The 23810-nt window shown below is 45.8% G+C and overlaps 2 long non-coding RNA genes across 2 annotated transcripts; one reads left to right on the top strand and one right to left on the bottom strand.

Moving 5' to 3' along the window:
- The first annotated feature begins 1142 nt into the window (after nt 1-1142).
- On the top strand, nt 1143-2780 carry LOC144332234 (uncharacterized). The gene is made up of 3 exons (XR_013400135.1): nt 1143-1224; nt 2053-2103; nt 2432-2780. It is a non-coding gene; the product is annotated as an uncharacterized LOC144332234 (long non-coding RNA).
- A 9334-nt stretch (nt 2781-12114) lies between these two features.
- On the bottom strand, nt 12115-17054 carry LOC144331533 (uncharacterized). Its single transcript, XR_013398798.1, has 2 exons — nt 16955-17054; nt 12115-13698 (listed from the first exon to the last, which is right to left on the bottom strand). It is a non-coding gene; the product is annotated as an uncharacterized LOC144331533 (long non-coding RNA).
- Nucleotides 17055-23810: the final 6756 nt, after the last annotated feature.

Raw genomic sequence — 23810 nt, 5'->3', positions numbered from 1 at the left:
ACCTGACACTTGGAAACCGCGATAGGAAACGGTCCCCTTACCGCCCCTTCCGTCTGGCAAGTCTCTTCAGTGTCCCTGCATCGCTGCCCTGATGGAAAAAAAGAAATGTGGGCTGCTACAGGTGCAGGCTCCAGCTTCCGTGCGGTACAGAGACCCAGATCAGACGTTTGTCCTGGAATTGACACCCCATCACATACATTCTCCGTTGGCTTGAGCTCATAAACCCCAGTGATTTTTGGCAGGCCCATGGGCAGCGGCAGGAAAACAGAACACTCAGTGTATGGCCTGACTTTGTGTCCTCGTAGCCATCCAGCGGGGAGAAGAGATCACCTCCACTTTGCAGATGAGGAAGAAGAGGTTCTAGGAAGAACACGACCTGCCCAACGTCATGCATCCTGGTGGGGGCAGGGACACACAGGGCTGCCTGATTGTGATTTCTCACCTCTTTTTGCGGACTCAGCTGCCCTTCTAGGAACAGATTAATAACTCTCTTCCATCCTCTCAAAACACTGGATGGAGATGAAGATATTCCACTATTTTCCTCCCCATGCTCTGTGGTCCCAAGCAAAGTGAGGCATTCGTTTGCTTCTGAGAGAATTAATACCAAGAACCTCTTTTTCTTTCTCCTCCCTTCTCGGAGCTGCTCCACAGAGGGGGATTAACCATATACTAAGCTTTCCCCACAATAAATTTAGCTTCCAGTATTCTTTCCCATTGTCCCCCAAAAGCTACAGAAAAGCCCTGGTAATTCAAGAATTCTGTATCTAAATTATATTTCTACAAGGATTCTCGTTCTCAGAAGCAGTATGAAAATACTTTGTGTGACTGTGTAACCTAATTTTTTTTTTTTTTTTTTTTTTTTTTGGTGATGGTGGTGTTGGTAAGGAGATGAGAGGAGCTAGCCTTTTCTAAAACTGTGATAATAATAATGGTCTCACCCACCTACCATTTGTTGAGGACTTACGGTATTCCAGGCTCTCCACTGAGCATTGGGCAAGCATCATCTTATTTAACCCTTTCAGCCCTGCTAGGAGATGGCTGCTGGCATTATCATGTCATAGTGACAAGAAAGCAAAGCATATTTTTGTCACTTGCCCAAAACCACACAATTAGAAAGTGGCAAAGCTGGAATTCAGCCTGGGGTTTCCTAAGTGCTGGGTTCTCTGCGTGGCTTCCCTGAACTTCCATTCTACCTTCTTTGGCCTGGAGAGGCTACAAAGCTAAGCAGGATATTTCTTTTTCTTTCTTTTTCTTTTTCTTCTTTTTTTGAGTTGGAGTCTCTCTCTGTCACCCAGGCTGGAGTGCCATGGCGTGATCTTGGCTCACGGAAACCTCCGCCTCTCAGGTTCAGGCAATTCTCCAGCCTCAGCCTCCCAAGTAGCTTGAATTATGCCTGGCTAATTTTTGTATTTTTTTTAAAGTAGAGGCGGGGTTTCACCATGTTGGTCAGGCTGGTCGCGAACTCCTGACCTCACGTGATCCGCTCACATCGGCCCCCCCAGCATGCTGGGATTACAGGCGTGAGCCACCGCGCCCAGCCTAAGCAGGATATTTCTAGACTCTCTGAAAGCTAGGGTTCTGGATGCAGATTTGTTCCTGTCAATGAGAGGTATTGATGTGAGATTTAGGAAGCTAATGTGACTCCGTTCTCTGGCAGTTTGTGGCTATTGCTATTGGCAAATAGTGTGGTGGTAGTAACTGGAGATTTTCCTGCAACAGGGACCTCACTTCATTCTCCCACATCCTAGACATCAAGAGGCAGTGGTGTTAGAAATGCAACAGCGTCTTGCATCTGGCATAATTCTGGCAGTAGCTGTCCACATGCCTCTGCTCTGTATATTCTGGGAGTTATTCTAGGAGACTTAACCTAGAACTTGCTCCTTCTTCCATTGCAGTGGTCTTATATGCCCTGGATTCCGTGTATTAAATTCCTTCCTGCTTAAGATACCTAGACTGTATTTTGTTTCCTGTATGGAGCCTGGACTGATACATTGGGTGGCATCAGGGAAACCCATTCTAGTTTCTGAGCCTTACTTTCTGTACCACTTGCAGAGTCATAGAAAGGCTGTATTGAGGGAGTGGAAGTAAAAGAGCTTCCCAAAGGTAAGTCTTTCTGCAGAGATGTGGCCCGATCAGAAGGTACTTTTCCAAATAGAGGACCTGGGGCGTAGTTTCCCCAGTAAATGGCCTGTACTCACTTGTTACTTTCAAAGCCATTATAGAACCTGCTACCTAAACAGCTCGCCAAGGACTTGGAGAGCACCTGGAATATGGAACAAGGGGCAGGACAGGCTTTTAGCTCATATCTGTTCCTGCTCCTCTTCACTCTTCATTCTACCACCTGTGCCTGCTCACTTGGGAGCCTTGCTTTGACAGCACAGTGAGGAGCTGCTGAAATGGGCTGCATAACCCTTCTCCTTCTATCTAACAGGGGGCATGGCAGGATGCCCCAGGAACAGACTCCACTGCACCATTCTTGAGATGTTGCAGCTTCCAGAAGTCCACAGTGCTAATTAGGGACCTGTGGGATCTTGTTCACCTAACGGAGAAATAGGTCTGAAGTGGATGGCCGTGAGAATGAAGCCAGCTATCTGCCAGGATGCCTCAGCCACCATCAAGACTTTTGTGTGCAGAGAAACAGGATTTAAGAGGGGAGGGATTGAAAGGGTGTGGAAGCCACTGGGTTCAGTCATCCATTCAATCCACATTTTTTGACCACCCGCTATGTGCTAGGCCCTGTGCTTACACTCAGGATTTAATAGAAAAGAAATTATTGAACCTCACTGGGCTGATAGCGTTTCAGGGGAGAGAGAAGTGAATATGGTTATACATGAGGGTGATTAGTGCCAAATTGGGGGAAGCAAAGTGGGTGGGGTGTGTGTGCTGTGGAAGCCCAAGAAAAAGCACCTGATTCAGTCAGGGACAATCAGGGAAGGATACCTGGAAGAGGTGACACCTAAGCCAAGGCCTGATGAACATATACGAATATTTTTGGCAAACGGGGATGCTGAAGTGAGGGAAAAAATGCCTCTAAAGAACACCTGAGCAAAGACTCTGGAATGAGAATGAGTTTATCCCAGCACTAAGAGATGTTCAAAAGTACTGAGTAAGGAGTGATGGGGAGAAGGGCAGAGTCAGACCTCACAGGGCCCTGGAGACCAGGCTAAGGAGCATGGCTTTGTTTTGAGGACACTGAGAAACCACGGAACGGTTTTGGGCAGGGAAATGTGTTATAGTTATTGATGGTTGCATAAATCCATAGAGCTTCTATTTTTCTAATGGACTATTTTTTAGAACAGTTTTAAATTCACAGCAACATTGAGAAGAAAGTACATGAGTTCCCACCTATCCCTCACCCACCAACATAGCCTCCCCGACCATCAACATTACAATAGATGAACTAACATTGATACATCATTATCAACCAAAGTTCATAGTCTACATTCGGGTTCGCTCTTGGTACTGTACAGCCCATGGTTTTTGACAAATGTATGATGACATGTATCCACCATTATAATAATGTACAGAATAATTTCACTACCCTAAAAGCCCTCCAACTCCCATGGAACCTTTTTAAAGGAAAGATTTCTGGGTTTCTCTCTCAGATCTATAGAACTGGAATCCTTATAGGTAAGACCCAGGAATTTGCATATTAATGTTTCCCCCACCTATCTCCATATGGAGGGTGAAATTTAGATAGCTAATCCAAGCCATGGTCTGTCTGCAGAAACTTCTGGATGATGTAATATCTAAGGCCTCTTCTCTGTCTTGGCCTGGAAATCCACTTCCAGTTGATTTTAGAAATAACCAAGCAGTTCTCATGGGACCCCGGTGGTCTTCCCTGAACGATTAGTGTTGAGAAAAGATCCTTCCCCTCTACAAAGCTTTTTCTTCCCACCAGGGCTCTTGGACTTCTAGCCTTCCTCTAGGGACACTCACCTCTTTCAGGGGAATATGTGGTGCATGATGACCAAAGTTTGGAAACAAAATGAAGGGAAAGAGCAAAAATACAGATATCTTCTGGAGTTAGCACCCCCCATCTTTGCTATCGTAATCAATCTCGCCTGTAATCCCAGCACTTTGGGAGGCCAAGGCAGGTGGATCATCTGAGGTCAGGAGGTCGAGACCAGCCTGGCCAACATGAGGAAACCCCATCTTCACTAAAAATACAAAAATTAGCCAGGTATGATGGCAGGCACCTGTAATCCCAGCTACTTGGGAGGCTGAGGCAGGAGAATAGCTTGAACCTGGGAGGTGGAGGTTGCAGCAAGCTGAGGTCGTGCCACTGCACTCCAGCCTGGGTGACAGAGCAAGTCTCCATTAAAACAAACAAACAAACAGACAAACAAAAAGATTCTCAAAGTGCTGTAGCAGCTTCCTTTACACTCATGAAAGCACCCTTAATGCATTAATGCCTGTGGCTCTTGCCGTATCTAAAGTGGAAAAAAATATGACTTGGATCAAGGATGGAAGATTCTCATTCAGTAGAGTGAGTTCTTTGTAAACTAGGAGGTTTTATTATTTCTTTCTGTATCTGTAATGTTAAAATGTTACTGGACCAGGGGGAAGCTTAGTGAGTATCTGTTGAATGAATGAATGAATGACTTAAATAGTGAAGAGGAGACAGTTTACTTCAATGCTTGGCACATATAGGTGCTCAATTTAATGACACATTCTTATTGTGAGTCCTAGGTCAGCTGCAGGAGCCTGGGTTATTAATCTGGCTTTATCTTTAAAATACTGTGAAATGGTGGTCAGTCTCTTTTCCTCTCCAGACCTCAGTTTCCTCATCTAAAAGTTAAAGTCCTTCCAGTTCAGGCATTTTATGAAGTGGATGAGAATTTGGCACTGATTTTTTTAAAGAGGTCTACAAACACAGTGAGACTACTACACACCCACAAGAATGAATAAGATGAAAAAGACTGACAACGCCAAATGTTGACAAGGATGTGGAGCAACTGGAACTCTCATACATTGTTGGCAGGAATGTAAAATGATACCAGAATTTTGGAGAAAGATCTTATGTGGTTTCTTATAACACTTAACATCGTCCTACCTTCTGACCCAGCAATTCAATGCTTAAGTATTTACCAAGAACATAAAAATAAATGTTCACAAAAAGATTCGTATCCAAATGTTTATAGAAGCTTTATTTATAGTGGCCTCAAACTGGAAATAACCCAATGACCATAAACAAGAGAATAAATAAATCAATTGTGGTATATTCATAAATTGGAATCCCATACAATAGTGAAAATGACAAAGTACTGCTACATGCAAAAACAAATACCAGTCTCCAAAACTTTATATTGAATGAAATAAGCTAGAAACAAAAAAGTACAAATTGTATGATTCCACTTACATGAAGTTCTAGAACAAACAACTAATCAGAGGTGGGGGGAAAAAAAGCACAGTGCTGAACTCTGGGTGTGAGAACAAGGATTGACTGGGGAAGAGTGTAAGGAAACTTTCTGGAGGATTGACGGGTTTGGGCTACACAGATGTTTGCATTTGACAAAATTCAATGTACGTATCTTTAAGATGTATGCATTTCAATACATGTATATGCTTTTTACATAAAAAGCTATAGATAAATATTGGCATTGCATTGTTGAAATGCTTGCTTGAAATGTATCAAAAATTAAGATGGATCGATAGATGTATTGAGGGATGGGCAGACATTGCAAATAAAGTATATAAATGCTAACCAATGGTGGGATCTATGTGGAGGGTATACATATATTTGCTATAAACTTCTTCCAAGTTTTGTTTTAATACTTTTACAATAAAATTTTGGTTAAAAAGGGAGGATCTGGGACCCATGTAAGTTTGATATAATGTTCATCAGCTTTACCCCTGCCCCATTTGATTTTTTTTCAGACCAATAATATGAAAGAAAAATTAATCTTAAGCACCTCTAGGGCACATATAGATTTATCGATTTATCTCTTATATACATATATATATGTATGTGTATGTACATGTGTGTATATTTGTCTTTGAACATCTATAAAAAGATAATTGAGTAAATAATTCCTTATTTCTACATAATTACTAATTATTAAAGATCTCCTGGGACCAGTAACAATAACACAAACTTACCAAAATGACAACATTTGGATTCAGCAAACATCTACTGAGCTGAACTAAAATGTGCCGGGCAATGTGATCCATGGTTTCTTTGGCTTTATCTTCAGAATAACTCAATATAGTGTAGACATCTCTGTGATCATTTTACAGACTTCGAACTGAACTCAGATGTTTGCAAATTGTATCCAAAATCACGGAGCCATTGAAATGATCTTTAATGACTACCATTTTTCTCTTTTCAGAAAATGTGTCCACCTTCCCTATCTTAAGATAAAAACCCTTGTTGTGTAACCACAGACAGCCCTTTGGATGTGTGATCAGGTTAAAGGATGGTCACATGACCGGGGCAGGCAAATCAGAGGCCTTCTCTGGGATTTTCTAAGTTGGAGGTAGTGAAAGGGCATCTTGTTCTTTCTTTTAGATCTCATACTTTAAGCTGATAGACTTGAGGACACTGGGGTCATGTGAAGTACACTCTATTCCAGGAACTCTATATGGTCCAACCTATTCAAATTCACAGCAACTTTGTGAGATGGAAACTATTCTTTCCCTATCTTATGAAGGAGGCAACTGCAGGCCAGTGAGGCTAACAGGAAACATAGCTAGTAAGGGAAAGATTCAAAACCAGGCTAAGCCACCACACAATGTGCCTAGAGGGCTCCCACCTAGGTTGGTGAGGCAGCCTGGATCTAGCAAGGCCCCTTCCCATCCAGAACTGCACTGGCCAGAGCTCTCCACCTGTTGTCAGTCAAAACCCACAAATGCACACGCCAAGCAACTGTCTACCTCTGGGTTACCGGAACTACCCAGCTAGACTCCTAAAGGAACCAGGGGCCACCTGGTTCTCCAGTCCTAGGTAATCTGGTCTTCACAGATTCTCTTCCTGTATAAAGAAGCAAAGCTCAAGGCCAGGCCAAGCGCAGTGGCTCACACCTGTAATCCTAGCACTCTGGGAGGCTGAGGCAGGTGGATCACTTGAATTCAGGAGTTCAAGACCAGCCTGGCCAACGTGGCAAAACCCCATCTCTACTAAAAATACAAAACTAGCTTGGTGTGGTGGCGGGTGCCTGTAATCCCAGCTACTCTGGAAGCTGAGGCAGGAGAATCAGTTGAACCAAGGTGGTGGAGGTTGCAGTGAGCTGAGATCGTGCCACTATACTCCATCCTGGGCAACAGAGAGAGATGTGGCATCTAAAAAAAAAAAGGTAGCAGAGCTCAAGATCTGGTTGTGGTTACGGGAAAGTAAAGGAATTCTCCAACCATTGAAGATCCCTTCCTGATACTGGGGGTATATATTCCTATAATAGCATATCGGATGTCAGTCAATTACAGCAAACTGAAGACAAGAGACATTGGCATTGGCTTGGGGGCTGGACTTCTAGATCCTGATCCAGGCTATGCTGTACCAGTTTATCTCATTTAATCCTTAGAGGTAGATAATAGAAGTCCCATTTTACAGATGAGGAAACTGAGGTCAAAAAGACTTTCCAAACTAGTCTTTATTAACTCTTTACTCTGTAAAATCCTGTACTAGGTTCCTTCTGTGCTTTAGTCATATGCTTGCCACACAGCCCTGTGATGGGTATTGTCCATCATACCCATTTGACAGATGACAAAACTGAGGTTTGGAGAGGGAAGTGAGTCGTCTAGGAGGTAGCAGAGTCAAGATTTGAACCTATGACTCTTGAACCTTTTTAGATGCAGCTCTGCCTCTAGTGTAGATCAAGGACTGAATGGTGGCTAAAGCCCACTGGATCCATGGGTACGAAATTAATTCTGATATTGACACTAAAATCCAAGGTTTTTTTTTTAAAGGTATATTCTGTGCTGCTTTTAGAAAAAAAAAAAAAAAAGAGAGAGAGAAGAAGTGATTAAGTCTACCTTCCTCCTGCCCACCCTTCTCCTAACACCCTTTCAAAGGTCCATCGCCGGACCCATAGGCACGGGTGTGGGGTTTGTGGGCATCGACAGCAGCTGAGATGCAGCCATTGCAGGCCACGTGGTGCTAAAAATGTTTCAAAGTTCACAGGGGAAAAAAGGGAGAGGAGGGAGGAGTCAGAAGCAACTTTTGCCAACTCTGAAAACAGTTCCGCCCACTAAGTCTTAACTGCGCAGTAGGTGTCAGATCAGATTAGGGCCGCCAGTTGCCACATTATCCTGTCTTGAGTCCACTAACTCTCATTAAGCTCCAAAAATCCCGTTTACGGTGTTTAGGACACCACTGGAGGAGTTTGCTGTGTAAATATTATTCCACCATTAAATCCTACAAGCAGGCCACCGTCAACAAGTGGATTCGCAATGGTTTCGCCGAGGGGGCTGTGCTGGGGGCCTGTGAAGTGCGGCCAAGGGGCTTGGCCCAGAAGCCAGCATGAGCGGGAAAGCGCCTCATTCTCCTACCAAAGCCTCCTGCCACTTGGGCATGCTTAATAAAATGGGGCCGCTGGGGCACTCAATTTGGGCTGGGAATCAAGCACACCACTGAGAGCCACTGAGAGCAAGGGTCTGCCTTAGACAGCTGGAGCTCCTGCTTACCTGCCTTAATCTCATGCGGGGGGACTTGTGGGCTGCAGCCCTCTTGGCTGAGTCTGGGACTTACCTCCAGTATCTCCCACCTCGGCAGCAGAGCCGATGTGGGCATCGTTCTGGGGAGGTGACTTTTTCCCAGCCGGAGGCAACTTTGCCTTGGGTGTCCTTTCGGTTGTCTGCAAGCCCAGACCCTTTCTTTATTCATTTGTGTATTTGGAGGAGGGAAATGGCTGGATGATGAGCCATCGATTATTGTGGATGGATAACCTGACTCAGCAGATGCTGCTGTTGCTGCTGCTGCGATGGCTGTCACTGCTTTTTGCTTTTTTCTTTCTTTCTTTTTTTTTTTAAAAAAATTAATTAATTTGCTTTTTAAGCTGATTTGCAGATTGCACTTCTGGGATGTGGTGAGCAAGGATGAAGGACTTAAATTTGAAAAGTGCTTAGCTCAGGTATGGTAGGAATTCCTCATTCCAGAATTGTTCTTTGAACTCCACAGTGCGTAATCAAGCCTGGTGCTCTCACAGTGAGGAATCTAATGTTCTCAACCTAAAGGGCTATGAACCAGGCAGGTCCTGGCACACAATGGGTGCCCAGTACGTGGGGACTGAGGCGTATGAAGCCCCAAGCACCACTGTGTCTGGCACATAGCAATTGCTCAGTTAACATTCTTCTTTTGGGAGCTTGAACCCCAGCTCAGTCATGTTTACAGTTGCGTGATGCTGAGAAAATCCCTTTCCTTTTCTGAGCCTCAGCTTCCACATCTGTAAAATGGAGCTTATATCTGCAACATGGAGCTGCTTAAAAGGTTCATTCATCCACACATGGGCTTGTTTAATATGTAATTGTTGACTACCTACTATGTGCTGGTGCTGAGGGTTTAGTGCTTCCTTCAAGGAGCTGGCGGTCCACAGAGGAGTTAACAGGTAATTAGGATGTTCCGTTGTCAGTGCTGTGATGTGGAAACCCTGATGAAAGGCCCTTAATGTAGCCTGCCTAGAGGACAGGGGGTGACCAGCAATTACCTCCCAGAGCAAGGCTTAGCAAACTGCTGCCCCCAGGCTAAGTCTGGCCCACTGCCTCTTTCATACAGCTCACAAGCTACGAATGGTTTTTCCACTTTTAAATGGTTTTACACAATCAAAATCATGTTTCATCCCACTCGAAAATTATATGACATTCAAATTTCAGTGTCCATAATTCACGCTTTATTGAAACACAGCCATGCTCATTCTGGTGTATTGTTTGTGTCTCTTTGCACTTTGACAGCAGAGTTGAGTTGTAGCCACAGAGACCGTGTGCCTCCACAAAGTCTAAAATATTTACTGTCTGGCTCTGTACAGAATAAGTTTGCTGACCACTGTCCTAGAGGAAGTGATATGTGAGCCCAAGCCAAAGGACAGGGAGAAATTGGTCAGCCAGAGACGGATGAAAGGTGTGAGAAGAGGTTTGCTTTGCAGATTGGAGAATATTCGTGGCATCTTCAAAGATGATGCAATTCCTGTGCAGCAAACTGCAAAGTGCAGTACCAACTTGAGTGAGTATTCAGAACAGTGGAGGACAGGCCCGTCACCAATCTCCTTAGAGAAAGTACAAGGGGAATAATCATGACACGAGATCTCAGCACCTATTTGGTCCACTGTAGTTTTCCTAACACTTTCATATTCAATCCTCCAAATGGACCTGAGAAATGGGATCGTTAACCCACTTCACAGATGAGGAATCGGGAGCTCAGAGAAGTAAAGACACCCAGCCGAGGTCACACAGCAAAACAGAGATCAGAATGCCCAGGCTGCCTCCTTTGCAAATTCATGTTCCAAACCCACACTCATAAACTCATTGTCAGCCCTTATCCTGTAATGTTAAAAAGCCATATGTTGGTAAGAAAAAAGAAAAATAAATGAAAAATGAAAATGAACTAGAATCCAAAGTAGATTTTTTTTTGAAGCAGTGTCTTATTCTGTTGCCCATGCTGGAGTGCAGTGGCACAATCATAGCTCACTGTAGCCTCGACCTCCTTGGCTCAAGTCGTTCCCCTACCTCAGCCTCCCAAGTAGCAGGGACCATGGGCATACGCCACCATGCTCTGCTGATTTTTTTATTTTTTTGTAGAGCTGAAGTCTCACTGTGTGGCTCAGACTGGTCTCGAACTACTGGGCTCAAGCGATCCTCCCACCTCAGCCTCCCAAAGTGTTGGGATTAGAGGCATGAGCCACCGCGTTTGGTCCGAAGTAGAAATTTTGCAGCTACTCTCCACCCTCCAACGTCTTGGATGCTGTATCCGATTCCCTCCCCCCAACTCTTGCAAGTCCTTCTGAAATCCAGCTACACCGCTGGGAAGGAGAAAGAGAAAAATAAAAATAAGCCAGGCTTCCCAGAAAGAGCCAGCAGGAAAGAGCTCTCTGAGATGGGTGGAGAGACGCATCCCTGAACGCGGCAGAGTTGGCAGGCCCAGCTCCCGGCAGCTGTTGGCTGCGCACAGAATAAACACAAGCGGATGGATGGGTTCGGGCAGGGAAGCCACCTCGCCTGGCGGGCTCCAGGCAAAGCCGCGAGGCGCTGGGTGGCAGGCCTGCCAGCTGACGGGAAGTGACTCGGGCGCGGGGTTTGTGCTTTTGGCTGCTTGGCGCAGGTCTGTGCAGCGTCAGGGGCATTGGTGAGAGACATAGGAAGCGATGGAATTGGGAGGTCCTGGCAGCTCCTGTCTGTGTGTCCTGGAGTGAGACTGTTTACGCATCTGATCTCATCCATATGTGGAGGTAGCAGTACCCTCCTTTGGGGACAGTTGTGCACTGGACATTAAGAGGTGTTGCTCGGATCCCTCTTCGAGGAAAGCCTCATTGTCGCAGCGTCTGGGAGTGCTCGCCTTAGCCACTGGCCCTTTAAGGGATGGCCCCAGCTCCACAGTTTCATCTGAGGTCACGTCCATGTGGAGATAGGAAGCTTCACCCAATGACTGATCCATGTAAGTTATAAAGGCTTGGATGGCACTGAAGGGCTGTTCTAGCTCCAGGGCTGCCCATGTTGTTGGCTGAGGCCGTTGTTCAGCCTGCATCGTGACTCAACTTCTCCCTCTACCCACTTCCCCTCTTCCCTCCCTTCTGTGGGTGTCGATCTGAAAACTCTTCCTAATAAATGACACGCATGGTAAACTCTGCCTCACTATGCTTCTTGGGCACCCAACTTGGGACTATATACTTGAGAAATTGTGTTTGGAAAGCACCTATGGCACAGAGGGAGCTCAATATGTGCAAATAAGCGAGAGGAAGATGAGAACTGCAGAGGAACCTACTTCAGCGTGCCCACATCCCTCTTGATGTCAAAGATAATGAACAAAGTAAATCAGCAGAACACGATCCCTTTTCTAAAGCATTGGGGCGTTTGTTCTGCCATCAAATACTGAAGCCCAGATATGCACCAGACATGCACAGGCAGCTAAAGGCATTATTATTCCCACTTGACAGAGGTGAAGACTGAGGCCAAGAGAAATGACTATAATTTGGCAGAGTATCCTGCATGATCATTACTCATTTATTAATAAAATACTGAGTGCTGGGCTCTAGGGCAACTGGAGCCTGCTCAGAGCCCAGAAGAGAGACAGTCGGTGAGCCCAGCAATGAAAATGACACAAAGTTTGAGAAAACTGATGATGCACACATGCAGGGGGTGATTAAGGGATAAAACAGGGGAACCTAAGGTGGCCAGGAGGGGTCACAGCAGGATTGAAATTGAAATCTTCCAACTCTGCTTCCTCAGCAGCCCAACAAATTTCTGTCTGGGGAGGTAAATTGGAGAGGCTGGGTTCTCAGTCATCCCTAGCTTCTTCCACCTCTGTGTTTAAGAGGCAGCACAAAAGCCCCAAATGTCCCCAACCTCTCTGCAACTGAGGAACCAGAATCCCATAGCTGAGCTTCTTCTCCAGCCAATCTAAGACTTAGCAAACTCGGTTTTCTCCAAAGCAAGATGGCCAAGTTTGGAAGCAAGTCCGAATCTTCCCTTTCCTTTTCCTCTCCAGTGAGTGGTCAGCTTCTCTTTCCAGTAATCAAAGCCAAAGTCATCTCTCTCCATTTTCCTCCTTTTTCTCTCATAGGCTGAAGCATCTGTCCTCTGCAGAAGCTCTTTCCTGCTCTGAAGTCCCCCATCCAGGTCTTTTTCCTGGCAACATCATGAAGCTTTCTCAGCATGGGGAAAAAGAGTCTAGAAGGGTCATGGCTCAGTGGCAGCTATTGGATTCCTGGGAAAAGGCAGGCTCAGAGTGAGAGAGAGAGAGAGAGAGGAGACCATCAGAGCTGTATGGGTGCAGTGGTGAGTGCAGCAGAAATGCACCTTCAAAGCCACAGCCTTGAGAAGCTCTCCCAAAGACAGCTTGGGACAGTCTCACTTGTACCAACACAAGTCCCAGAAAGCCTGGCCCTTGCCCAGGTCTGCAGCCTCCAAGCCTGCTGCTCCACGTAAGGGCCCCAGTCCACACTGCTGCCAAGTTCCTCCCCGCTCTTCCTTCTGTCTGGAATGCTGGTCCTCCTGTTGGCTAAGAGCAATACATTCTTCCAATTGTAGCTCAAGTAGCACCTCCTCTGAGAAGCATTCCTGGCCAGCCCTGCACTTTGGTATCTCTCCCATAGACCTCTTCATGTAAGAGTGCTTGTCACGCTGAATTGTCATTGTGGGTTGACTAATCTTCCCTCACCAGTCTCTGAGCCATTTGAAAGCAGGGAACACTGGAGTTTACTCATGCTGGGACTACCAGAAGTTAGTTCAGAGCCTGGCACATAGTAGGTGCTTTGATGTTGTTGCCTGACTCCACAAGGGCTACCCTTCTCTCTTTTTATCTTGGCTTCATTCTTCACATAGGCCTTAAATTGTACCTGGGATGACCATCCACCTTCCTGAACTGGTACACCCCTTGCTTAGTAACCCACCAAGAGGAAAAAAATCTTAGGGAAGATTCTCATTGGTCCAGAATGGGTCATGTGCTTCTCCCTGAAACAATCACATGACCTGGGGAAAGGATGGCTTTGATTGGCCAGGTCTGGGTCACACGTGGCTCCTATGGCTGGCAGTGAGATCAGCTACGTCAGGAAGCTGTAAACGAAGCAAGAGGAAGCAGTGATTCTATTCCTGGAAAATGAGGAGGAGTGTGAGACAGGGAGAGACAACACATTTCCAGCATGAACCATGTAGATCAATCTTGGGGGGGAAAAGATGTTTGTTTGCTTTACCAAATGATTATTTTATGGAGTAACTGGTGATTTTCTCCAAAAGGAGAGATTCTGAAATTCCTCTGGTAAAAGCCTATATTGGGTTTTGAATGCACCTAGTGAGGAGTTGACAAATATTTAAGCACGAGGCTGAAGTGTGAAAGGCCTTGAATGGTTCAAGATGTTTGATCCTGTAGCTGAGCAAACTACAGCCCTAGAACTGGCCATCTGTTTTATAAATAAATATTTATTGTAAAACAGCCACACACACATATTGTCAATGGCTACTTTACCTTAGCAGAGTTGAGTGGTTGTGAAAGTGACCGTATAGCCTCAAGCCAGAAATACTTAATGTCTGACAATTTACAGAAGGTATTTTAAAGATAGGGATGATGGGCCACGCAGTTCACTGGGATGTGGGTGGATCTGTAAGTGGTCGCTGTCCCGCTGGTCTTTCTCTCAGGTGGGCCTCCCTAGAAACAGACCCTGAGACAAGGAAACCATTGGGTGTTTATTTGGAAGGTGATCTCAGGAAGCACCATTAGGAAAGGGGCAGGGAGTCAGAGAGGAAAGGGAAGACAACCTTTAATAGGGGCATTAGGAGTAGGTTATCATTGTCAACCAGAGCTTAGTTTCACTGGGAACTCTGGGAATGGCATAGATTAAGTACTTCTGTGGGGAAAAGGAGCTGGGGTATTTATACACCAACTCCCACCTGGGACTGGTTGAGGACTGTTCCTAGGGAAGTATAAATTACTTGGCACTTGCAACCTTGCCCATGCATGGGTAGAGCAGGCTCACAGCCAGAGGAAACCAATGAGCCACAGATGCTCAGGCATGCCCTCTTCCCCAAACCCAGGGCAAAGAATCTGGCCCTAGATATTCCTTGAGGCTGATTTTCTTCAGCTTCTGATGGAGCTGTCTTTGAGAACAGTCTTGAGGAATTCCCAGGGGAGGGCTAGTGGTGGCAGAAAAGGTGAGTGGTTTACACTTCTGGATTTTACAGGTGTTTATAGAATGTCTGTGATATGTCAATGAATTTCCTGGCACATCTGTGGGAGGCAGAGTTCCTCTTCTGCTAAGTACTGGCGGTGGGATCTGGAGCGAGTTCCTACACAGTTCTAAGCCTAAATTTCCTTTTCTGTAAAGGAGGCAACAAAGCTTCCCTGGCGGAGTGATTTGAGGATTGACAAGAGACACTTAGAATGGTTCCATCGCATGCTGAGCCTCAATTATTATTATTTTCCATGTCCCTGGACTCTCCTCTGCCCCTCAACCTTTCTTGTGCATGCCCAGGGACTCTGTACCCCTGGGAATGGAACTCCACTAGGTGGCTTTGGGAGCAGTGGGGCTGGAGCCACAGAGCCAACACTCCCAGTGGGACCTGGGAAAGCTGCTTCACCCGTCTGGCCTCAGTTTCCTCATCTGCTGATTTGGGATTGGAGTCTCTCTTCTTTTCTGCCCACAGAGTTGGTGGGTGTGAGAATTGAATGATGTGTATTCAAAGTGAGTTGTCAACTGTAAAGCAATGGGATATTTTTTGCTGTTTGCGTAATTGTTTTTGTTTGTTTTGTTGGGTTTTTTTGTTGGTGGTGTGGTGGTTTTTCTATCGTGTGCGTGTGCGTGTGTGTGTTCTGTCACCCAGGTTGGAGTGCAGTGGCGTCATCATAGCTCATGCAGCCTCAATCTGCTGGGCTCAAGCAATCCTCCTACCTCAGCCTCCTGAGTAGCTGGGATTACAGGTAAGCACCACCATGACCAGCTAATGTTTTTAAGTTTGTTTTTGTAGAAACGGGGTTTTGCTATGTTGTCCAGGCTGCTCTGAAACTCTTGCCTTCAAACAATCCTCCTGCCTTGGCTTCCCAAAGTACTGGGATGACAGGCATGAGGAACTATGCATGGCCTGTTTGGTTTTTTTATACACTTGTTTCCAAACCCATGTATAAAACGTGAGCTCCTCATATCTCAGGTAACCAGCACCTGCCACATAGTAGATCCTCAATAAGTGTTTATTTAATAAGTCACTGTGCCTGGAACATAACAGGACCTTAACACAAGCTCAGTGAAAGAGTCAATGAATGAATGAGCAAATGAAATGCATCAGTGAGTCAATGAGTGTGTGAGTGTAGAGAAAGTAGCCCAAGATCTAGGGTTCCTAAATAGTAGGTTTTGCTCTGCCTTTTTCCAGCTGTTGGACCTTGAACAAGTCACTTTCCTGATCCAAGCCTCAGTTTTCCTATGTGTAAAATGGAAAGGTACCAGGAGTCCTTCCAGCCTGAAAATTGAGGGCTTTCCTGCTTCATCCAGACAGCCCAGGGTGACCTTGATGTCACTGGTTTGTCTCCTGGACCCTCCGGGACCCAGTTGGATGCTTCTTTTTCCTTGAATGTTGTTTGCAATGTATTTTCTGAACCACTTCTTATCTAGCATTTTTGCTTTCCTCCGTGTGCTAGAATTAACCAGTGGAGTAGAATTCCTTCAAATCTGCTTATGCGTCAGCATCCACATGGTTGATGGTCAAATGCAGAGTCCTGGGCCCTACCTCACGTAAAAGGTCTTACTAGGTCTTGAGTCAGAATCTCAGGGAAGGAAGGTCCAGACATCTGCATTTCAGAAGCTCCCCTCCGGGTGCCAACACTGCTAACATTGGGAACTCTGGCAACTGTGATGCAGTGCACAGGCTCTGGGCTCAGGCTGGCACATCTCACTTGCTGAGAGGATTTGGGGAATTATCTACTCTCTCCGATCCCTGCTTCTTTCTATTGTAAAAGGCCTCATGGGCCAGGTGCAGTGGCTCATGCCTGTAATACCTACACTCTGGGACACCAAGGAGGGTGGATCACCTGAGGTCAGGAGTTCGTGACCAGCCTGCCCAACGTGGTGAAACCCCGTCTCTACTAAAAATAAAAAAGTGGCCTGGTGCCTGTAATCCCAGCTACTCGGGAGGTTGAGGCAGGAGAATTGCTTGAACCCGGGAGGAGGAGGTTGCAATGAGCCGAGATCGCACCACTGCACTCCAGCCTCAGCAACAGAGTGACACTCCATCTCTAAATAAATAAATAAATAAATAAATAAATAAATAAATAAAGTCTCATGGTCGGATGAGGCTTAAACGAGACACAAATTCAGGCTCTCATTACCAGTCCTATGGCAGGCTTGAACCTTGTCCCCCAGCTCAGGAGTCTGCAAGAAATCACAGCTGTTTATTTTCTGTAAATCAATGTAACTTCTTTTTCCAACCCCCATTCCGCTGGGCTAGAGGAAAACATAACATAAGGCAGATGTTGAGAAAGCTCAGCTCCCACCTCTACCCCCAGGGTGGTGCCACAGCCAGGGTCTTAGTTTTAAAATATCAGAAAACCAGGGATCTTTGTCAGTTCTCTGCATGGCTTGTACCCACCCCCGAATGATGACAGTAGAGCTGGCAACCTGCTTGAATGAGATAGGGGAGAGAAAAAAAAGATGAAACTCTGCAGAAAACAGAAATGCACACTTACTGACAAACAATTTCCATTCCAAATATCATCCAAACCCAGTCCCTCTACTCTCCCATCTCACGTTGTTGAATTTGACCTTTCCTTATTGGGTGGTTACCGTTAAAGGATAATTTTTAAATAAAGGCAAAATCACGACTCTCGTGCAATTACAGAATGAACACCCGTCAGAGATTTTATTTAAAGCATTAATTAATGACGGAACCAGGAAAATTGCACAACCGGTTCAAAGGAGAATTTAAGCACCACACAGACATGCAGGCAAACAGAAATGCTGGCATTCATTTACAAGTAGATACGAAAGTGGTCAATAACTTGAGGATAATAATCAATTGCATTCCACTGGACACAATTCATTTGCATTTCTATGGCATCAAGCATTTGTATTACTCTCGTTTTTTTCTTGAGCTTAGAGAGTTAGGAAATAGCTCAAAGACGATGAAAGGCATAGATGTCCTGGACAGTTATGCTAGACAGAACATTCAGCAATCTTTATACCTTTTTTGGCCCATATCAACATCTTTTATAATTTTTTCTGACAGTACAATGCAGCCACCACCATCCCAGAGAAGAAGTGAGGGGCGATGTTGTGTTTCCTGGACCTCCGTTTCTTAATCTGCAAAATGGGCATAAGAGCCCTTGACAATCCAGAGACATGAGGTCCCGCTGTGACGAGTACCGTGGGAAATGTGAAGTGCTAAGGGAAAGGGTCCCAAATCTCAGTCACGGTGTGGCCCTCCTTCCTGATTTAGGTCACACCCTTGTTCTACCTTGAAAGAGTTATTTTTTTCCCTTTATACCAACTTTGATTTGATAAAACCCTTGAAATCAGAGAATGAGGTGCTGATTCTGTATTTTTTTTTCTAATGCCTATGAAAATAGACAAAAAGCCATTGAGATAAGAAAGGTAAGTTCATTCTTGTACCAACTAATCCAGTGCTCTGTGGGAAGTGCAGGATTAGGAAGATTTTGAGGAAGAAATTAAATGATAGCCTACAAACACACACACACACCACTAACCACCACCACCACCACCACCGCCACCACCAATGTATTCTGCAAATTCATATACAATTTGCAAACCTCCTCCTGAAATAAAAGACTGAGCCAGGGACGGATTGTTATCACATGGGCTGTCGGGAGGCAGAGCTCCCCTGTGTTCCCGAGAGCACCCCTTCCTGAGAGCACCCCTCCCTGGGGCCCCACCAGCCTCCAACTCGCCTCTCAAATTCCCACCTCTCCCCTTGCTCTGCGCCTTTGGAAACCCAGACAGCGGCCCCACTCCTGTGATTCATCCGGCAGGAATGTGGGAGTTCTCGAATTGCTCCAGCTAAAGCCTTTTAATTCCCCTTCGGTGATGAATGGGCGAGGCCCTCAAATGAAATGTGGAGGCTCCCAGTCCCAGCCCGCCGTCCTCCCCCTCCTCGGCGTAATTATTTCTGTGCAGAACATGTCAAGTGCCCTGCTTCCCGGGAACTCGTTTCGCATGCAAACATTTGGTGATTAAGCGAGGCTTACTTAATTAAGCACTTTGTAATGACTCTTAAACCAAAGAACAGTGGATTAGGAGTCCAATTCGTGCTGGTAATGGGAAAGGCAGTTTCATATCACAGGGAGGCAGACAGTGATCCGGTGTGGGGAGGTGGCCAGGCCAGGCAGGGCAGAGTAGGGGCCCTGGGAACTCTGCTAGAATCATTCATTCATTCATTCATTCATTCATTCATTCATTCAACTTATTTTTGGAGCACTTTTTGGAGCTAGAGTAGCTAGTGAACAATAATAATAATAATACGGCCAAGCACTGTGCTAATAAGTCTGGTGAATAACCAGAGTGAGGAGGAGCCAGAGATAGTTATTGAGAGCTGACTCTACAAGGCATGAACTGCTAGTATTAATGACGGCAATAATAAGCATCTTCATTACAGCAGCAAATCCTTGAATAGGATTTTTCTGTGGCCCTGTGTGCCCTGAAACTGCTGGGTTTCTGCCATGGCCTCGGCCTTTGGAAACGGCCCCCGTCTTTGTTGCGTCTTCCTGACTTGTCAGCTTCTCACCCACCAGTGGCTCACTTCCCACATCTGTATAATGAGTAGTTGGATCTGGGTCTTCTCTTAGATGCTTTTGGGTCTTAGGAGCCTAGGGTGTCTCCTCTGCTTCTGGGGGCTACGGGAATGGTGGCGCCACTTCGGGGGCCTCAGCTGCAGTATTGCAGAAGGCTTCAGAGCCCAGCCCTACACAGCTCCAAGACAGAGCAAGGGTGAGTCTCAGCTCAGACCTTCATAAACTGTGGGACCTTCACCAGGTAGCTTGCCCTCTCTGAGGTATGAGTCCTTCACCTCTCAAATGAAATAACTCTTCCATCTGCTTCGAGGGCTCCTGTAAGGGAATCACACAGACTCATGGACATAGGGGCCCTTTGAAAGCCACCTACCTGGTGGCAGAAGCCATCATGTCTCAAACTTGGGCCCACGAACACACCCCAATATATTCACTTGTCTACTTGCTTTGGTTTTCCCATTTCTACCGTAACCTGGAAAAGGGTTCTAATTGCCTTCTAACCTGGGAGATCATCTTAGAACCAAGGACTTCCACGTGACTTCAGTGCCTGGGTTCACAGTTGTGAGATTACTGAGTAAAATCCAAAAGGTGTCACAGCGTGGCTCCAGTGAAGATTCTGCTGGTGTTCTAAGAGTAGAATTGGATGGAGGAGTTGCCTCATCATGTAGCAGACGAAAGCACAGTGGCCTCCACAAGGTCCAGCCCACTGCATCAGTGCCAGACTCACATGTGAGTGGACACTAGACTCCAGCCCTGCACAGGCCAATGCGCAATAACTCAATGGCAATGAGGGAGGCAGGCAATATGCAGAGAAAACGTTTCTCTGTTTTTGATGCCTTCAGTGATTGTAATAGATGTTCATTTAATGGTGATTTCAAAAATCTGGTTTATGTAAAGCAGACTACCTTCTTGTGTACTGAAGTGATGCATCATTAAGTTCGGTAGATTAAGTGAAATCTGATTTAACGGAGGTCTGATTATCCTGAGCTAACAAGCTAAGCCTTTCCATTGCACATACTGTTTTGACCAATACCCCATTTCAAAAGTTAGTCTTTGCTTGGAATTATACAAGTTAGAAAACAAAAATAGAGTGTGGTAGCCACTGGTACTCTCCTATCCAAAGTCCATTCTTCCCTTTCTCCATAGCGACAGGCCCCTTATTTTATCTGAGGTGCTGATATGCTGAGCTAAAATATTTTATTCTCTGCCTCCCTTAGACATGGAGCTGCCAATGCGACACAAGCAAAGGTTGTTAGGTGAGATTTTTGAGCAGACTTTTCAAAAGGGATGGGTGTACTTGGGAGTACACCCATCTTGCAGGGAGTACAGATGCAAAAGCTGGAGCCACAGAAGCCATCTTGTGACCATCAGGCACCTTGAACTTGTTGGTCTTGTGCTAAGGCTCTCAGCGCAGAAGAGTCCAGATATTTCCTGATTACTCTGACACAAGAGAAAAATAAAACTTTGATTCACTTAAACCATGGTCTTCCGGGTTTCTTTGATTAGTTGCCATTTCTTTTTTTTTTTTTTTTTGAGACGGAGTCTCGCTCTGTCGCCCAGGCTGGAGTGCTGTGGCCGGATCTCAGCTCACTGCAAGCTCCGCCTCCCGGGTTCCCGCCATTCTCCTGCCTCAGCCTCCTGAGTAGCTGGGACTACAGGTGCCCGCCACCTCGCCCGGCTAGTTTTTTTTTTTTTTGTATTTTTTAGTAGAGACGGGGTTTCACTGTGTTAGCCAGGATGGTCTCGATCTCCTGACCTCGTGATCCGCCCGTCTCGGCCTCCCAAAGTGCTGGGATTACAGGCTTGAGCCACCGCGCCCGGCCTGATTAGTTGCCATTTCTAACTGATGCAGAGTATACATATAGAAGTGGATCTAGAATTTCAGTCCTATATTAAACCTGGTATGTGTGGTTTAGATTCAAACAAACAGCACTCATTCTCCATCAGATTAAATTAATGTTGATAATTTAAATTGTATGTGTATGTAGTTATGCTTAGAAGGTGAGGAGGTTTTCTACAAAAATAAGATATAAGAGGTTAATGTGTTGATTTACACTGGTATAAATTTAAAATAAACTGACTTAAGTAACTATTAGGAGCCTCTTCATTTTTGCTCCTTAAAAGGGACCCCACGTTATTTGAGTTTAAGAAATGCTGACCAGAACTCGTCCCTGCACCCCCTCATGTTGGAGCTGAGCAGGAGAATCAGGAATTCTCATTAGCAGGTGAGAAGAGCTCAAGCTGGGAAGTCTAGGCTTTGGCTTCAAGTGAGAGTGGGGAATAAAAGAAATGCTTTCTTGCATTTTAAAAAATGTTCCCACCCAAGACAAGCCCCAGCAGCATTTGTCTTCTCATCGTTTCCTGGCCCAGAGTGAGGCCGGAAAGCAGAAACTACGAAACACCTTCATGAGAAGCTGTTTTTTTAGTGTCCCCTGCAAGTACCGGTACAGGAAAGACACAGCACTCAGAGGGAAACCCGCCTGATGAGATTCCCATCTCAGGGCTGGTGGAGCTGCTGTGACCAAGAGTGAATCCACCACCCGTCAGGTCAGAACTTAGGCTTCCCCTGTGGCTCCACTGAGCATGTCCCTCAGTGGCCCCAGTCTCTGCATCTGGGCAGTGGGACCATGGGTTGAGCAGAGCATCTGCTGGGCATCTGTAGTTCGAAGTAACCCAATAACGTATGTTCACACAGGAGGTATCTAAGTAGAGCAAGGGCTGTATCAGAGTTAGCTTAGTTTCTTTAAGGTATTCCTTTTCCTTCCAAAGGGATATTTGTTTCAACCTTTTGTTGCAAATGGCATTTCCAGGATCCACAGATCTGGGGCCATTTGGATGAATCAGAGCAAATGCTTGGAGTAGTCGGTGCCTAAGTGCAGATAAATGCTGGAGGCTCAGGCTGAGTCCTTAAGCTCAAAAGTAAAGGAGGCTTGAACCAGTGGAATCATGAGAAATCAGATCCTAAATGAATCTCTCCCAGCTGATCCCCACAGTAAGGGGAGAGGGTCTTTGCTTCGGAGGGGCTGTGAGCGTGCCGAGTTACATGCTAAATCTAATGAAGTCAAGTTTAACAGAAATAAGAACAGAGCCATCCTGCTGGGTCCAAGAAGTCAATGATGCAAGTCAGAGTGGGGACATTTTTTGTTATTATTACAGCTAACACTGAGCATTTGCTATGTACCAGGCGTATTGCCAAGCATCTGTGTGTATTCTTTCACTCCAAAGAAGGTGGTGGATCTCCCCTGCCAGGGGCTGAGTCCAGCCAGGTGAGGCCCCAGGGTGTGTGGTGATTGCTGAGTCCCCTGTAACATCTCTTACAACCTGGACTCCCCTGGAATCATTATTTATCATTGGTCTGTCCTGCTAGACTGTGAGCCCCACAAAGGCAGAGATTATTTCTGGCTGGTTCACCCTAAATCTACTGCTGGCATGGCACTTGGCACAGGTAGATTCTCAGTTAATCCTTGTTGCACAAATGAATGTGGTAATAAATCAAAGCCAGCCTCTTGGAAAACACTGGGGTCTTCAGTGGGCTGCGAACCTCTGTAAGACCCCCAGACCAACCTTGAATCACATGGCAGTTCTGTCATTCAAGATGGCTCATGGGTGAAGCACGGTCTTGAGCCATATGTCCTCTGCCTTTGAATCTCGTCTCAACCATCGACCAGCTGGAAGGCCTTGGGTATGGGAACCAAGCCTCAGTTTCCCCTTCTGAAAATGGGGATAATAACTGAACTCACTCAGAGGGAAGTTGTGGAGGATGAAGAAGACTGCATGCAAAGCCCTTACTTAGAAGTTTTTGGCATAGAATGGGATGGTTGTGAGCTTGTGGTATAGCTACTATTATTTGCATTGTGAGCTCTTGTTACAGTGAATATGATTCCTAGAGTTGAATTTTTGGATGCAGCTCTAGGATCTTCAGAGCTCCCTGTTCAATTGTACCTGCCCAGATTTGACCTATTCTCCAATCACTTGAGATCCTTTGGAGTCCTGGGTTTGTCACCAGCTATGGACCCAGTTGCCTGCCATTCAGACATCTGGTCATAGATTCTCTGTGTTCCCTTTGAATCATCAAAGAAAACACTTAGAAGTGTATGTTCAAGGCAGAGCCACAAAGGACGTTCTGATGAGGAAGCTACATTTCTGCAAAGACACAAGCAGTGGTGATTAGTCCAGTGAAATGGAGTTAATCTACAAGGCAAAGAAGGGGCACAGATTTGATCCAAAAGTCCCCAGAGAGGCTCAAATGATGGCCAGCCTTGATCATGGCCATCCATGTGCCAGACACTGTGCTACGTGTTGCTTGTATTTCCTCTCCATTCATCCTCACGATGACCTGTGAGAGGACCTCTGCTATTATCCCATTTTAAGCATAAGAAACTGAGGTTTGCAGAGCCCAAAGTCACACCAGAAGTGGTGAAGAGGGATCTAGGCACGGTTTTGT

The sequence above is a fragment of the Macaca mulatta genome, chromosome 10, assembly GCF_049350105.2.
Source record: "Macaca mulatta isolate MMU2019108-1 chromosome 10, T2T-MMU8v2.0, whole genome shotgun sequence".
NCBI classification, from domain to species: Eukaryota; Metazoa; Chordata; class Mammalia; order Primates; family Cercopithecidae; genus Macaca; species Macaca mulatta.
This window is presented reverse-complemented; position numbering and strand designations above follow the sequence as displayed.